Genomic DNA, 16,214 nt, shown 5'->3' with positions numbered 1-16,214 from the left:
GAGTGTTTATCGTTGGGTACCAGCAAGAGAATGTATGTAAGTGGATAAAAATGTAATTCAACATGTGTTTTATGAATTCTGGAAACCTCTTTTTTTCCCCAGAACATCAATTCAGAGTCCAGCTCCTGTTGAAATTCATCAGTGGGTTAAACTCCGAGTTGTCTTGATGCTACAAGCACTACATCATGTGTGTGTAGTTTCATTCTAAAGTCTGGTTGCTTCACTTGTTATTAAATTTAACAAACATAACTCTCCAACTTGGCGTTTTTGTAGAATGGGATCCTTTTATATAAACATTAGTAAAGACCAAAGTAACTGATACAACTACAAGATTATCATTCCTCCAAAGTAAACATGTATTTAAGGGCAGCTGCTTCCAGGAAGCCATGTGCTCTTCTGGATGGAAAATAAATTGGTGCCATGATTGGTTTTCTGGGACTTAGTCCCAGTCTCTACAGCCTGCTTTCCATCTGTCCCCCAGAATCAGGACTTAACGTCTCCAACACGTATGAAGAAGATCAGAGGGCACAGCGTGTGTACGAAGGGACAGGAACTTCTCTGATCCACTGCCATCTACTGCTTGATAGTCATCAATGGCCACTGTCTTGGTCAGCTCAGCTGCCATAGTAAAATACCAGACTAGGGGCTTACATATGCTGTCAGTTTTCCTACAGTTTTGGAGCTACAAGTCTGAAATGAAGTTGTCAGCAGGTTTCATTTCTTGTGAGGCCCCTGTCCTTGGCTTGCAGTGGGCTGTCTTCGTGCTGTGTCTTCACATGGTCTTTTCTGTGCGCTCCTCTGGTGTCTCTCTGTCCTTCTTATAAGGCTATCAGTTAGATTGGAATAGCACCCACCCTATCGGCCTCATTTAATATAATCACCTCTTTAAAGGCCCTGTCTCCAAATACAGTCATTGTCCAAGGTGTCAGAGTTGAGGGCTTCACGTATGCATTTGAGGGAGACACAGTTCAGTTCATAACAGCCATAGATAAACGGTGTGTCTTTTTAGCACGTGTAATTCAGTTGGGAAAACAATAGAAAGCATGAGCAGTTACAACTGGGGTAGAGTTGAGCCAAAGACAAGTCTATTCACGCATGAGCAGCTGCGTCCCCACTGTGTTCATTAGGATTTCCAGCCTTCACATGGGCACATGGAGCAGTTGCTGAGCCTAAGTAGAGCGCAGCTTAGGGAGGCTGGCAAAAGGCATGTTGCCTCTGGTGAGGTTTTATCCTGTTGTCCATCTGTGTTATTTAGAGCAGTTTCTGTAGAGAAAAAATAATAAAAACAATATTAGCAAACACCAGAGCAGGCTGGCTCTCCGGCAGCTCTCCCAGAACCAAGTAGTTCCCAGAAATCACTCTAGGACTCCTACGGAAAGGAGAGGCATGGTGGTTCCTCCTGGGCAGACCTTGAGTCCTGCCTTCCTAGGATGGACCCTCGCCCCTGAAAAAGGCTACAGACGGCCTCCTTATGTGTCCACCACGACAAGTTCCTCCCGGGTAGGCCACATAACTGGAACTGAGAATTTGGGCTATGGATTAAGGCTGAAAACACCACTCAAAAAAAAAAAGAGAGGGAAGTCACATTTCAACATACTGTGTTACAAGACCCAGTTACACTACCTCAGTTGTACTTTTGCTTCCAAAGGTCACCTTAGGTTGTCGGACATGAAGAAACTAATGAACCAGTGGGGATGGAAATTAAACATGCTTTGGGGTCAGAATTTAATTTCTTTTTTTTATTTTATTTTTTTTTTTTTTGAGGCGGAGTCTCGCTCTGTCGCCCAGGCTGGAGTGCAGTGGCGGGATCTCAGCTCACTGCAAGCTCCGCCTCCCGGGTTCACGCCATTCTCCTGCCTCAGCTTCCCGAGTAGCTGGGACTACAGGCGCCCGCCACCTCGCCCGGCTAGTTTTTTGTATTTTTTAGTAGAGACGGGGTTTCACCGGGTTAGCCAGGATGGTCTCGATCTCCTGACCTTGTGATCCGCCCGTCTCGGCCTCCCAAAGTGCTGGGATTACAGGCTTGAGCCACTGCGCAGGGCTAATTTCTTGCTCATAAATATTTCTGTGAAATGATGGAATCTCCTAAAGTTTGTTTCATACATGATTAACTGTACCAAAAATTTAAATCCAAGAATAAGCAAAAAGAGGAAATAAAAGACGGTCTGTATTTTACCCGACCATCAGTTCAGCACTGTCCTCTGGTTCTGGGTATCCCCTTTTGTCAGCCCCTCCATGCACATTGGAGGAGCCCACTTCCACGTGGCTGGGTCCTCTGCAGTCGGGCAGCAGCACTGTGGTCAGGCATGTGTCATCTCAGGGGAGCAGTGCATGTGCAGGAAATGGATCCTGAAAATCTCACATCCAGGTTGTTTATGAAAGTGATTTCCAGACTGGGCACTGTAGCTCACGCCTGTAGTTCCAGCACTTTGGGAGGTCAAGGCAAGTGGATCACTTGAGGTCAGGAGTTTGAGACCAGCCTGGCCAACATGGTGAAACGCTGTCTCTGTAAAAATAAATACATAAATAGCTGGGCATGGTGGTGCGTGCCTGTAATCCCAGCTTATCGGGAAGCTGAGACAGGAGAATCACTTGAACCTGGGAGGCGGAGGTTGCAGTGAGCCGAGAGATCGTGCCAGTGCACTCTGGCGTGGATGGCAGAGCGAAGACTGCATCTCAAAAAAAAAAAAAAAAGGATTCCCAAACGCACCATCCACAATCTCACTTTCTTTTTTTTTTGAGATGGAGTCTTGCCCAGGCTGGAGTGCAGTGATGCGATCTCAGCTCACTGTAATCTCCACCTCCCAGGTTCTAGCAATTCTCCTGCCTCCGCCTCCCAAGTAGCTGGGATCACAAGTGCACACCACCATGTCGGGCTAATTTTTGTATTTTTAGTAGATGGGGTTTTGCCATGTTGGCCAGACTGGTCTCCAAACTCCTGACCTCAAGTGATCCGCCCACCTTCGCCTTCCAAAGTGCTGGGATTGCAGGCGTGAGCCACCGCGCCTGGCCAACACAGTCTCAGTTTCAACAATGGTATCTGGCAGGTTTGATACAAAGTTTAGGTCTTGATTTACAAGCATGGACAGACCCCTCACCTCACTCTCTAGCATCTTTGGTCTCTTACTGCTAAATCTGTCAATAATCTTCACTTGAGGCAAGATGGAGTGATGATTTCATAAGCGTTGAGTAAACTCTGCCAGTCTTTTCAGCTGCACTGAAAAGAGTGGATAATGAGTGTGTCAGCCTCCCTGTGCATGCCAGTGGCAAAGATTGGGCTTCTAAAGATCTCGTCATTTCTTTTCTAAATAGAGGTGTCAAAGGATCGGCAAAACCAAGACCTGGATCAAAAGAGGTCAGAGCTTCTCAATTTTACTATGTGTCGGAATCACTTAGAGATCTTGTCAGATGCAACTGTGGTTAGTAGGTATAGCCGGAGCCCGACCGCCCATATTCCTCTCAGGCTGGCAGGTGGAGACAGTCCTGGACTGGGTGTGATAGTTTCCCCCAAGGGGACCATCTGTAGCCAGCTGCCTGTGTTGAAATACTCTCTAATGCTCTTTATAGTATTAGGTTCACAGAACTAAAAATCACTTATGCTACTGCTTGTATTCCTGGGGGAGAAGACTAGATTTCAGCTGGATAAGAGCCCTGTGGGGATGAGTGAGGGTATGAGAGTAGTAGCATCTGGAGGCATCGGATGGATAGTATGCTAACGAGATAGTGTTTTACTACTTCCCATAGTAAAGATATGGGGAAGATATACCATGACTAGAATACCCGAACCTTGTGAACCAGGAGAATGAAGGGCATGAAGCCCTGGAAGGGCAACAGCAGGCCCCGGCTACTTCCTAACAGCGTTCTTTCTCAGAACTGGGATCTCTGGCCCTGCTTCTGAGCCCTCCACCCTGGGTGTCTCCCACCTACATTTTTTATTCTTCTGTGTCAAGTTGACCCTTTTTTCCTCCCTCCTGTGACCCTCATACTCAATTCATATCTCCTGTCCCCAAGAGAGGCTTCCCTTTTTGTCACATTTTACTAGCAAGGAGGGAAAGATTAAAAGCCCGCTTGGCCGGGCGTGGTGGCTCACACCTGTAATCACAGCACTTTCGGAGCCAAGGCGGGCAGATCACGAGGTCAGGAGATCGAGACCATCCTGGCTAACAGGGTGAAACCCTGTCTCTACTAAAAATACAAAAAAGTAGCCAGGTATGGTGGTGGGCTCCTGTAGTCCCAGTTACTCAGGAAGCTGAGGCAGGAGAATGGCATGAACCTGGGAGGCAGAGCTTGCAGTGAGCCGAGATCACACCACTGCACTCCAGCCTGGGCCAACAGAGCGAGACTCTGTCTCCAAAAAAAAAAAAAAAAAAAAAAAAGAAAGGAAAAAAAAGTCCGCTTTGCTATTTACTCTGAAAAGGAATTTGATTTTTATGAGAATGTGAAAAACTACCGGGGCAGCCGCTTTTCTATGCCTGCTATATAAACAGTACTTTGCAAGATGTCCTGTCTGATGTCCACAAAGGGGTGTTATCAACCCCAAGTTCAGACAGTTTTGTATTCTTCTATCCCTGGATACATGAATTCCTGCCATCTTTACACGGCACCCTAAAATACCAATGCGAAGTTACCTGCTCAACTGGAAGCTGCGCTGTACCCTGGAACCAGCACTTCTGCTGAATGACTCTGGATGAAGCCTCGACTTCCTCCTTCCCACCACATGCCCAGACCCCAGTGGCTCCTTTCCTGACCTGGTCCAGCCACTTTAAGTCCAGCTGTTGTCAACCTGGGCATGAGGAGGAGTGTCAAGATGGCCTTTGTCCTACCTGGAAGGAAACTTCCTGGAATCTGCAGCCTCTCTTCCAGGGCATGCTGACAGCGGAGTTCCAGCAGGCAAGAGCTGGTTTTGCTGGCTGTTCCTGCCAGGCCAGGATTCCCAGTAAAACCCTGGGAAGCCCAGGGGTAGCCCAAGTAGTGAGCAAAGACAAGGTCAGCCTGGCTTGTTTCTGCCCAAGTGATAGCAGTGTTTCTATTTGACAGTTTGAAATGATGTGTTATTAGATCTTCCTACGCATGGCCCTGCTCCTGCAGGATGGAGAAGGCTGGGGTTCCCCTGGTTCCCGGGCATTGTTCCTCATCAGCAGAGTCACCTCCAGGGTAACTAGAGATGGGGCCGGTTTTCAGTTCCTGGCAGTGATCCCCGGGACTTCTATTGTGAGAATGAGCCTTTGGATGCCTTTTTAAAGAAACTTTGATTCTGAATGAATTCTAAATTAATGGCTTTTAAACTTTTTGCTTGTAACCTATAGGAAGAAATATAAATTACCATAAGCCTCATCCAAACATAAATAAATGTAGGTATAACAGAAACAGTAGTTTTATAAAACAAATACTTGACACATGGAGTGTGCCCTAGTATTTTCTGTTTTAGCTTTCTTTAAAAACCACTAGTCATAATCTCCTGAAATGACTTTACAACCCACCAAAAGGCCACAGTTTCTAGTTTTAAAAGTCATGGCTGGCCAGGCACAGTGCCTTACAGCTGTAATCCCAGGATATGGGAGGCTGAGGTGGGTGCATCCTTTGAGCCCAGGAGTTTGACACCAGGCTGGGCAACATATCAAGAACTGGTCTCTACAAAACATTAGCCAGATATGGTGGCATGCGCCTGTGATCACAGCTACTATGGGCACTGAGGTGGCAGGATCACTTGAGTCTAGGCTTAAGCCCAGTGAGCTATGATGGCACCACTGACTGCACCCCAGCCTGGTGACAGAATAAGACCCTGTCTCAAAAAAAAAAAAAAAGGAAGTCATTGCTATAGTAACTTCGGTTCCACAACCTGTATTGTATGGAGCATCTACAGGGAGCAAATCCTTTGGAAGGAGCTTAGTCACAGCCGCCTCTCCTGCGCTTTCCAGGCTTTGCGAAGCTTGGCAGGAAGGCGAGAGTGGCCCCACCTTCAGAGGTGCAGCTCAGAGGGCTTGAGAGCTCCCCGTGAAAGGGATCCCTGCAGGTGGAGTTCTCTGGGAATCAACCTCATGCAAAGCCATTGCAGAGGCTCTTCAGCATCTGTTTACTCTGGGCACAGGCCAAAGCCCTTATCATCACCTCCCAGGCCCCAGGCAGCCTGTAAACCCAACCCTCCTCTCCTCCTTACAGCTCTGCCCACCCTGCTCCTCCCTGTTCCCTGTGCCTGGAATTCTCGACTTTAAGTCTTCATTTACCTGCACCTTCACAAAGAGGCCTTCCCTGACCACCAGTTTATAGTTGTGAACTATTTTCACCTCTCCACCCCAGTGAATTCTTCCTTCCTGTATTTTTTTTCTCCTCAGCACTTACAATCATGTCTTACTATATATTTCACTTAACATGTGTCCCCACCGCAGAGCAGGACCCATAGTCCTTAGTAGGAGCTCACATATTGGTCTTGGAATTTTTATATGAATGTCCACATCCTGCCATTGCCTGGGTGTTGCTGATGCAGTGTCAGTGATTTTGTTAAACAGCCATTTGAGAGAAACAGTCACCTGTATTTGAATAATATAAGGGAATTGGTAGTTTTGTTTGTAGTTACTATGATAAAGATAAAATTGAACTTTGATTTATTCCAGAAAGACTTTACCCTCCCACTCTGTCCTCGAAGCCCTGGTCCCCATAGTATAGTAAAAAGCCAGCAGCTATGTGTGGTCTCTCCCAGAGCAGTCAAGCTGATGTCTCGGTGCCTTGTAACTTTCCATCCCTAGGGGGCAGCATTAGCACAGAAACCACATATAAAGCTTCGCCTATTCCAATTTGTCACCTAATCCTGGTGGCTCAGGGAAACAACTTTTCTAATCCACAGAAACAAGACTTCAAGATTTCTTTTTTCAAAGCCTGCTTCTGTACATAGAAATGGTAGATGAGGTGTATATGAAAACCAAAAAAAATTTAAGAACAACGTGAAATCTTCCCCAAAGAAGCCCTTTCCTCAGGACTAGGGGGTGAGGTAGGGGAGGCTTTGTAATGCTTCCCAGAGCTCTCACTTGGCCACTCCCAGATTTGAATTAATTCATGTTAGAATTTTGTGTGTCTTGGCCAGATGCGGTGGCTCACTCCTGTAATCCCAGCACTTTGGGAGGCCAAGGCGGCCAGATCACCTGAGGTCAGGAGTTCAAGACCAGCCTGGCCAACGTGGTGAAACCCTGTCTCTACTAAAAAATAGAAAAATTAACCAGGTGTGTTGGCGGGCGCTTGTAATCCCAGCTACTCGGGAGGCTGTGGCAGGAATAATTGTTTGAACCTGGGAGGCGGAGGTTGCAGTGAGCCAAGAACGTGCCATTGCACTCCAGCGTGGGCAACAAGAGCGAAACTTTATCTCAAAAAAAAAAAAAAAAAAAAAAAGAATTTTGTGTCCTTTAAGAACTGGACCCAGGCAGTTTGGACTATCTTGTTTCTGAGAGTGCACAGGAGAATGCTGGCCAGTGAGGGAAGCCTGCAGCCTACCCTTGGGCAGCAACTGGCCTTCCACAGCCCCTGGGGGTGTCGGGGAGAGCCAGGCTGGGACACAGACAGACAGACTGCGCATTTTCAGTCCTGACCCCTCTAAACCGGAAGTTCTCTTGGACACACATTTTCAGGGTTTTCTTTTTGTGAGCTCCTTTTATCCTGATTGAAGAGATACCAGCTTCCACGTCTTGAAACTATAGGAGAAAATCAAGAAAGAACATCCTAATTGAAATATATGCAGTACTTTCTCACACCATCTGCAAGCATTTGGTCATTAGCCGTTTGGTGATAACTGCTCTTTGTAGTTTAATGCATTAAATTGGGGAAAGACATTAGGGAGCAAAGAAAGGAATGACAGTAACTCATATCTTTAGGGCTCAAGCTGTAATGAATTAACCTGAAAGGGTCGTATATATTAATAATTTCATTTTCTCGTAAACTACTTGGAATAATTATAAATAAGACCCAATAGGGAGGAAATAATGTTCTTTCAGGGAGGATGTGGATATGCTTTTCTTGCCCATGTAAAGTACAAAAAAGTCCCAGTAGTTGGGTGGGATACATTTATAACTCTGCATGGAGAAGATGTGCTTTGTCTTGCCAGCCTCCACCTGAGACATTCAGCACCTTGTGTCGCTCAAATCTAGCGCTAGGCCCTAGAAATCCGAAGATACCTGAGACGTACTGTGGTTGATTACAAGCCTCTCCAGGTCAGGAATTCTCCTGGCTTCATCTCCATCACATCCCCATGTGGCACAGAATAGGCACTCAAGTGAACTTGTTTTTTGTTTCGGGGTTTTTGTTTTGTTTTGAGGTGGACTCCCACTCTGTTGCCCAGGCTGGAGTGCAGTGGCAGGATCTCGACTCACTGCACCCTCTGCCTTCTGGGTTCAAGCGATTCTTCTGCCTCAGCCTCCTGAGTAGCTGGGACTACAGGCGTGCGCCACCCCACCCAGCTGATTTTTGTATTTTTAGTAGAGACGGGGTTTCACTCTGTTGGCCAGGCTGGTCTCGATCTCCTGACCTTGTGACCTGCCCTCCTCAGCTTCCCAAAGTGCTGGGATTACAGGCTTGAGCTACTGTGTCCAGCCTCAAGTGAACTTTTTTTTTTTTTGAGACAGTCTCACTCTGTCACCCAGGCTGGAGTGCAGTGGCGCGATCTCAGCTCACTGCAAGCTCCGCCTCCCAGGTTCACGCCATTCTCCTGCCTCAGCCTCCCAAGTAGCTGGGACTACAGGCGCCCACCACCATGCCTGGCTAATTTTTTTTTTTTGTATTTTTAGTAGAGACGGGGTTTCACTGTATTAGCCAGGATGATCTCGATCTCCTGACCTCGTGATCCACCCACCTCGGCTTCCCAAAGTGCTGGGATTACAGGCGTGAGCCACCACGCCTGGCCAAGTGAACTTTTTTTTTAATGGATGAATTGAGCCCTCCATGCCAAGCCTGTCCATAGTGACCAGCAGGACATTATCTTTGCCACAAGGAGCGCCTGGCTTTTGGAAGAGATGTGACATACAAGACGCCATTAAAAGTGCAGTAACAATGCATAAGCCAAGGGCTCTGGGAGCCCAATGAGCAAATGCCAGCTTTTCCCGGGTCATTTGGGTTTCCCAGAGCCACTGGTATTTGAAAGGAGAACTGGTGAGTAGGTGTTGCCAGAGGAGAAGGGACATTCTTAGGCAGCGTTTTGTGCCATTGAGGGCTTAAGTGAGTGTGGGTGCTGACTCAGGGAGAACTGATTCTCTGAGCTCTCTCTCCTGTCCCAGCTCCGTCTACTGTCCTGCTTGCATTCCCTCTGCCTGGAACGCTTTTCTACCAGATAGACTTCAGGTTCAAGCAGAAGTGCCAGCTCCACACAGGCCTTCCCTGACCAACCAGTGTCAGATGGCACCCTCCCTGTTAACACTACCTGCCCCTTACTTGGCTTTCGTTTCCTCTGAAGTACTCACCATCTTCTTCAGAGTATAGAGTTATCTGTTTGTGAGTAGACTCTAAAAGGACAGGGGCTTCGTTTATACCGATCCCACTCTGCAGCACTGATGGAAGGCTCTCAATGGCACTGGTGGAAGGGGCAAAGGTGGGAACGTGAGACTGTCTTCATTCCTTTCAGTGCAGAAGCTGTCTCTGTTACCTGCATTGCTGTAAACAAAACTGACCCAGAGCAGTTTCAGTGATGGTGATAATCTCAAGCAATGCCATTAGCACATCTTAATGCCATGATCCTGGCTACCTTTGAGGAGGTAAGTGGCATGTATTTATAAGTAAGGGTCCAGGGGTTGGTTGAAGGAGTGACTATGGAACACTTTCATGGAGCCTGTCTCTGTTTAGGCAGTAATGGAAATCTAAAAATGGACTTCCTTTTGCTATGCCGCCAGACGTGCAACTGGCCAAAGGTGGCAGGAACAGCTACTTCCTCACACGTGTCCAGTCTGAGATCACCCTGTGATTAGCAGGTTCTTATCATTACCAGTAAGAAAGGGTATCCTCAGGTCTGATTCCATCCCATCCTGCCTCTTACTTAGCATTCCCAGCTCTCCAGGAAGCCCAGGCAAGCAGGCATCCTGCACAGCTGCAGCTGCCTTTGATGCCCTGACGCTCACACCCAGCTTTGCTGATTGTTCCTCTCTGGTCTCCTCACACAAGATGCCATTGTAACCTCGGTTTGTCTCATGAGCCACATGCCCTTGGGTTCTCCAGTAAATAGTGACCTGCTCTTGCTAGCAAATACCATGTCAGCATGCAGTGGGACTAGAGTAGAAAGAGCAAGTAGATTTGGGATCAGACAGACTCATGTCCAAAGCTCTGTGACCTCGACCAAGTTAATTGGACCCTCTGAGCCTTCTTTTTCTCTTACCTTTTTTGTTTTTGTTTTTGTTTTTGTTTGAGCAGAGTCTCACTGTGTTGTCCAGGCTGGAATGCAGTGGCACAATTCAGCTCACTGCAACCTCTGCCTCCCAGGTTCAAACGATTCTCATGCCTCAGCCTCCCAAGTAGCTGGGATTATAGACATGCACTGCCACGCCTGGCTAATTTTTGTGTTTTTTGTAGAGACAGGATTTCACCATGTTGGCCAGGCTGGTCTCAAACTCCTGACCTCAAGTGATCCATCTGCCTCGGCCTCCCAAAGTGCTGGGATTACAAGTGTGAGCCACCACACCCGGCCGTATTTACTTTTTTAAAAATGGAAATAATGCTCCAGTACTTCCCTGTAGAGTTGCTGTGAAGATTGAGATGTAAAGCACCCTGTGTGAAGATGTGTAAATTTTCAGTCCTAGCAGGTTTCATTTCTTTCTTTAACAAAAAATCTAGGCCTACAAGCTGGGTGCACACCTTTAAGTTCAGGCTACTGAGGAGACTGCCACGAGCTATGCTGGCACCACTGACTGGGCAATACAGTGAGACCCCATCCCTTCAATAAACAGCCCACAGGGACCAGGCACAGTGGTTCATGCCTGTAATCCCAGCACTTTGGGAGGCCGAGGTGGGCAAATCACTTGAGGCCAGGAATTCAAGACCAGTCTAGCCAATGTGGCGAAACCCTGTCTTTACTAAAAATATAAAAATTAGCTGGGCATGGTGGTGCATACCTGTAATTCCAGCTACTTGGGAGACTGAGGCATGAGAATCTTGAACCCTGGAGGCAGAGGTTGCAGTGAGTCGGAATCACACCACTGCACTCCAGCCTAGATGACAAACCGAGATGCTGTCTTCAAAAAAAAAAAACCTAAGCCTTCAGGAACATTGGGCTAGTACTGTGAAAAGCAGGAGTGTTAGACCTTTGTTAAAGATGTTCCCCAGGCCAGGCGTGGTGGCTCACATCTGTAATCCCAGCACTTTGGGAGGCTGAGTCTTGCAGATTGCTTGACTCCAGGAGTTTGAGACGAGCCTGGGCAACATGGCAAGACCCCATCTCTACAAAAAATTAGCCAGGCATGGTGGTGCACACCTGTGGTCCCAGCTACTTGGGAGGCTGAGGTGGGAGGATGACTTGAGCCAGGGAGGTCGTGACTGTAGTGAGCCAAGATTGTGCCACTGCACTCCAGCCTGGGTGACGCAGTGAGACCCTGTCTCAATCAATCATTAAAATTAAAACAGTACCTCACGCCTGTAATCCCAGCACTTTGGGAGGCCAAGGTGGGTGAATCACGAGGTCAAGAGATTGAGACCATCCTGGCCAACATTGTGAAACCCCATCTCTACTAAAAATAGAAAAATTAGCTGGGTGTGGTGGCAGGTGCCTGTATTCCCAGCTACTTGGGAGACTGAGGCAGGAGAATCACTTGAACCCGGAAGGCAGAGGTTGCAGTGAACCGAGATTGCACCACTGCACTTCAGCCTGGCAACAAAGCGAGACTCCATCTCAAAAAAAAAAAAAAAATTAAAACAGGGCGGGCTCTGTGGCTCTGTGGCAACACTTTGGGAGGCCATGGTGGGCAGATCGCTTGGGCCCAGAAATTTGAGACCAGCCTGGGAAACATAGCAATACCTGTCTGTACAAATAAAATAACAAAATTTAGCTGTAGTGCCACATGATCGTAGTCCCCGCTACTCGGAAGGTAGAGGCAAGAGAATTGCCTCTAGAACCAGGAGGTCAAGGTTATAGCGAGCCGTAATAGCACCACTGTGCTCCAGCCTGGGCAACAGAGCAAGACCTTGTCTCTAAAAAATAATTAATTAATTAAAATATTAAGAATAATAGTAATAAAGTCCCTTTCTGAAACCGTATCAGGAAATGTGGTTCTCTTATTCTTAACAAAAAAATATAGGTGTGCTGCTGTTGCCCCGTTGCAGGTCAGCCTTACCTGCCCTTGCCAGGCTTGGTGTTGGCACACCTTGGTTCAGGAAGTAAGCTGTGCCCTTGTTTATGGAGTACTATTGCGGAAATCTAACCAAGAATCAAATCCAGACTCTGAGCCTGTTCCCCTCGAAGTTATTTACTTGGCCTTAGTTTAGAAAGGAGGTGCTGCAAGGTCCTACAACCCCAGCAAACCATCCCTTTAACAATAGCAGCCAGAAGAATCTTTTGAAATGTCAACCAGATGGTTGCATTTCCCACCTGATCAGCCTGGCTTTCCAAACTCCTCCCTTACAGCCTCAGTCCTACTGGGTGACCATGGTCCATTCTCAGCTCTCCCCCAGTGGGCTCCAGCCATACTGACTTTCTCAGCATGAGACAGACCCTCTCCTGCCCTGAAGCCTTCACCCTTGCTCTTCCCTCTGTACCCGTACATAGCTGACTCCTCCTTTAAGACTCAGCTTAAATGTCACATCCTCTAATGGGCTCTCCTGGCCCCTAGTCTCTGTTAATATCTGTGTTTTTCAATAAAACATAAGCGTCATGAAGATAGAATCTGAGCCTAACTTGTTTGTTGCTGTATCTCCAGTGTCTCATACAAATGACAGAAATTCAGCAAATATTGGAAGAGCACATAAGTGAGTGAATAAGTAAGCTGGTCTGGAACTAAACTTGCCTCTGCCTCCCGCCCTTACTCAGATCTTATCCTGCACCACTTGATCTAAGTTTGTGTTTCCACCAGTCTTACTAGTGTCCCACATCAGAAACCTAGAAGTCTTTCTAGGCTTCTGTCTCACCCTCATCTCTTTCATAGACTCTTCCAGTTGCTTCTCAACCATCTTTCTGTCTTTGGTCTCAAGCTCATTAATTAATGGAAGTATTCTGACACATTGCTGCACTATCCAGGCCTCCTCCATGGCCTTTCAATATTGAGAGCAGCAGATGCACGATTTTATTGCTCGCCGTATCAGAAAAATTGTGCAGAGGACACCCTCAGCGTATGTGTTTATTTGTAGGTTACATGTGTGCTACTGTTGTAACATTGCAAAACATACACAGATACAGAAAACCTTTTTTTTTTTTTTTTTTTTTTGAGACGGAGTCTCGCTCTGTCGCCCAGGCTGGAGTGCAGTGACCGGATCTCAGCTCACTGCAAGCTCCGCCTGCCGGGTTTACGCCATTCTCCTGCCTCAGCCTCCCGAATACTACAGGCGCCCGCCACCTCACCCGGCTAGTTTTTTGTATTTGTTAGTAGAGGCGGGGTTTCACCGTGTTAGCCAGGATGGTCTCGATCTCCTGACCTCGTGATCCGCCCGTCTCAGCCTCCCAAAGTGCTGGGATTACAGGCTTGAGCCACCGCGCCCGGCCGATACAGAAAACTTAAAAGAGTATAATGAGGCCTGGCACGGTGGCTCACACCTGTAATCCCAGCACTTTGGGAGGCCGAGGCAGGCAGATCATGAGGTCAGGAGATCGAGACCATCCCGGCTAACACGGTGAAACCCCATCTTTACTAAATATACAAAAAATTAGCCGGGCGAGGTGGCGGGCGCCTGTAGTCCCAGCTACTCGGGAGGCTGAGGCAGGAGAATGGCGTGAACCTGGGAGGCGGAGCTTGCAGTGAGCCAAGATGGTGCCACTGCACTCCAGTCTGGGCAACAGAGCAAGACTCTGTCTCAAAAAAAAAAAAAAGAGGGGGGTGTAATGAAATGAATCATACTTTAAAATATACTGTTTTATTCAAGTGAGGTAAAAAAAATTTTTTTTTTTAGGCAGTCTCTGTCACCCGGACTGAACTGCAATAGCGTGATCATAGCTCACTGCAGCCTCTACCTCCCAGGCTCAAGAAATCCTCCCACCTCAGCCTCCCAAGTAGCTGAGACTACAGGCACATACCACCACACTCAGCTATATATTTTTGTATTTTTTGTAGAGGTGGGGTCTCACTCTGTTGCCCAGGCTGGTCTCAAATTCCTGGACTTAAGTGATCTGCCCACATCGGCTTCCCAGAGTGCTAAGACTACAAGCGTGAGCCACTGTGCCCGGCCCAAAATAATTTTATTTAATGAGATGAAAACTTTCTGTGCTTATTAAAATAGGAATCTATCGAACTATGTTTCATTGTTGAAATGTTTGGTTTGAGCATCTGGTTCTGAGGTTCAGATACTTGGCTTTAATGGCTTTCATTGCTGGAAAAGCATTTCACTAAGATGTAGATCCCAGTAGGAGAAGCACTTTATTGGTTGCATGGAGGTTCTGATTACTCATGGCATTTACTGTAGTCAATCCCATGAAGATGTCAGCTCCTCAAAGAATCCTTGTCTGACTCACCTCTTTCTCCTCCGCATGCATATGCATGCTCCCCTGCCGTGTGTGCGTGCACGTTACAGTGAACTTCCATTATGCTGTACTTGATTTGCCCCAGTATGTAACTCTCTTGGTAGAATGCACTCCTTGAAGGCAAGGACCAAGCCTTATTCGGCTCATATGTGCATTCTTGACTTAGGAAAACTAGAGGTTCTTGGATTCCCTTAGTGAAAGGAAAGAAAGTCCACTGAATCTTTGATTTTGTTGAACTTTATTGATTCTCAGGGGTTCCAGCATAAACCCCTGAGATTTAAGGGATTCCGTCTTAAAATCAGTGTCTTTCTGGACCTTCTGTATGTCATTTGGGTCTATGAGTGGGGAGGACCAGAATCTCTGACAACTGGAAGACACAGATGGCCTGGAAGCCCATGGTCCCGTGGTCCCTCGCTGAGCATTTGCGAATAGTCAAGTGTCCGGGCCTTTTACCTCAAGAGTGCTGGGGATTTATAGTCTCACCATTGTTGTTTTGTTTTGTTTTGTTTTTTTGGGACAGAATGTCACTCTTGTTGCCCAGGCTGGAGTGCAATGGCGCGATCTCAGCTCACCGAAATCACTGCCTCCTGGGTTCAAGCTGTTCTGCCTCAGCCTCTTGAGTAACTGGGATTACAGGCATGCACCACCATGCCTGGCTAATTTTGTATTTTTAGTAGAGATGGGGTTTCCCCTGTTGGTCAGGCTGGTCTCAAACTCCCAACCTCAGGTGATCCACCCGCCTCGGCCTCCCAAAGTGCTGGGATTACAGGCGTGAGCCACCGCGCCCGGCCCAGTCTCACCATTTTTTGAGGTGACAGAACAGAGGGCTGAAATTTCTGAAGCTACTTCTGGATTGACCACAACCTAATGCCCTGTGGCATGTCAGTGACTTCTCTCCCCTAGAGAGTTAGTTGACAGGTTTCACTGGAGGAACCATTTTAAAAGTAAGGGAGAAGTTTGTACTGTATTCTGCTTCTGAGACAAGGGTGGATGGAAGTCAGCAACTGAAATCTAGCGCGCACAGGGACGGACACCTTCCAGGTGGCTTTGCAAGGAAGGCAAGGAAACAAACACAGAACCCGGTGACTGGCTTGTGGGCTCAGATTTTCTTTTGGATTCTTTACCAACAGACCCAAAGGTCTCAAGATTATTATCACTTGCTGGGCTAGGAGGAGGTGATGGCCGGATACATTTGTCTACTGGTTCTTGAGAAAGCTGTGTTTATGTGAAGAAATTTCAGCTCCCTGATAAGGTCATCTGGAATTGAATTTAATCTTCTGCTTTATTCATTAATCATTATCCAGGCAGCAGAAAATGAATAAAGGAAGACTGAAGTGTTTATGTTGTAAAGTGAAGACCTCATGAACAGTCAAAACACCTTAATGTATTTTGAGGACCAAAGGGCATCATAAACTTAAACAGCAACCTCCCTGATGACATGAAGAACGTGGCCTGGCAGCTGTTTGTTAACAAACTACCCAACATGCATGCTCCTTCCCCACTGAGAGGGCGGGAGCTGCCTGCCTGCTTGTTGTATTTGGGATGTTGGTAAACTCCGCGGTTTCCACCAATCGGAAAGGCACAAGGTGAT

At 47.2% G+C, this 16,214-nt stretch overlaps 1 protein-coding gene and 1 long non-coding RNA gene across 10 annotated transcripts in view; one reads left to right on the top strand and one right to left on the bottom strand.

Annotated features, from left to right (window-relative positions):
- Nucleotides 1–16,214, top strand: part of RNF216 (ring finger protein 216) — a 165,076-nt gene that overhangs the window by 108,885 nt on the left and 39,977 nt on the right. The window lies entirely within an intron of this gene.
- On the bottom strand, nucleotides 265–5,237 carry LOC144339698 (uncharacterized). The gene is made up of 2 exons (XR_013415016.1): nucleotides 4,824–5,237; nucleotides 265–1,263 (listed from the first exon to the last, which is right to left on the bottom strand). It is a non-coding gene; the product is annotated as an uncharacterized LOC144339698 (long non-coding RNA).

The sequence above is a fragment of the Macaca mulatta genome, chromosome 3, assembly GCF_049350105.2.
Source record: "Macaca mulatta isolate MMU2019108-1 chromosome 3, T2T-MMU8v2.0, whole genome shotgun sequence".
NCBI classification, from domain to species: domain Eukaryota; kingdom Metazoa; phylum Chordata; class Mammalia; order Primates; family Cercopithecidae; genus Macaca; species Macaca mulatta.
The sequence above is the reverse complement of the archived record's forward strand: the minus strand, read 5'-3'. Positions and strand labels throughout refer to the sequence as shown.